Source organism: Akebia trifoliata, unplaced genomic scaffold (genome assembly GCF_017979445.1).
Source record: "Akebia trifoliata isolate Shusen 1 unplaced genomic scaffold, ASM1797944v1 Contig01317, whole genome shotgun sequence".
Taxonomy (NCBI): Eukaryota; Viridiplantae; Streptophyta; class Magnoliopsida; order Ranunculales; family Lardizabalaceae; genus Akebia; species Akebia trifoliata.
Window position 1 is genome coordinate 43,250 of NW_028237666.1, and position 1,454 is coordinate 44,703.

Genomic DNA, 1,454 nt, shown 5'->3' on the forward strand with positions numbered 1-1,454 from the left:
TCGACCAATATTTTCCCCTATGGTTGATTTTTGAAATCCAACCCAATTTCTTTTTCTTTTTTTTTTTAAACGTTTTTTATTTATTTTTATTTTTAGCAAAACACAAATAAAAAACAAGCACATATATGTATGAATGCTAGGGAAAATTCAACTACACGTCTTATTTCATTTCTTTTCATCTTTTTTTTTTTTTTTTTTTTTAAAGAACTACCCTTTGTTATTCCAAAAAATGTGAAAAAAGAATCACACATGCATGGATGCCTACTGATTGCATGGATGATCATAAAGCATGAATTTTATTACCTTTTACACGCACATTACATATGCATGTGTGTATGTATGAACCAGTTATTTGATCATGTTAGCGAGGCTTCAATCTTTGCGATCTCGACCAAGAGCTTGTGTAGGCCTTGGGGCTTTGAGAAGAAAGGGGAGTGATCAAAGCCTTTTAGTCGGAAGACACTTTCAGGAGGGTTTGGATTTATCATGTTCTGCTGAAGAGAGAATGGTATGGCATCATCTCCTGGAGTCTCTATATAAAACCTTCTGACAGAGCCAAAGTTCTCATCAGAAAGAGAGAGATTCTCGAGAATCGGTGCAAAGGGGATCGGCCTCATCGACACTGAAGCTAGTGCAACATCCTTGGTAGGAGTTTGATTAAATAACAAGTCTCTCAGCAATGATTTGTCCATATCAATAGCAGTTGGAGGATGATTGTTCCCGTTTGCATACAAAAATATCTGAGCTTGCTGCATCAGATCATTTGAAACTGCTTGTTGGGAGAACATATCAAGGGTACTCTGTCCACTAGTTAACATTGGTGCGGCAATAAAAATAGCTTTTGCTATCTTAGATGGAATCAACTCCATAACATATGGTATGCATGTACCACCAAAATCGTGCCCCACCAAAATCACATTCTCCCCGTGTCCAAGCTTTTCAAGGAAATTAGTAAGTGGCTTTACATATTGACCTAGACTTGCTATGCTGTTTGTATCAGATGAATTAACGCCAGAACCAGTTAGGTTTACGGCATCAACTTTGAAACCACCTTCTTCTAGATGTGTTATGGTTTTATACCAATACCAAACACCAAAACCACCTCCATGAACAAGTTGATGAGGTTGAATAAGAGGATCGGTGAGAGACCGATCCCTAGAACTAGAACTTCTCGGCAAAGAATGCTTCTTTGTAGTTGGAGTTGGACCCCTTAGAGCACTAGATCGATCAAAGGATAGAGTAGTACCATTTTGTTGGTGATGTTAAAAAAGAAGTGTAGCAATGATTGCTTGCTCTTGAATCACAGAGTTGTCTAGAGTTTCTTTCTTGGAAGATCGGTTCCTGCTCCATCGATTGCTAGAGTTGATACCAAGTGGAGTGTTCGAGAAACACTTCAAAGATTTGTTCTTCTTCTTCACCTCTTTGGGAGAGATGCAGGAGCAGAGATTCCCCAT

At 38.4% G+C, this 1,454-nt stretch overlaps 1 pseudogene; it reads right to left on the reverse strand.

The window, feature by feature from the left end:
* Nucleotides 1-335: 335 nt before the first annotated feature.
* Nucleotides 336-1,454, reverse strand: LOC147380540 (putative methylesterase 11, chloroplastic pseudogene; annotated as a pseudogene).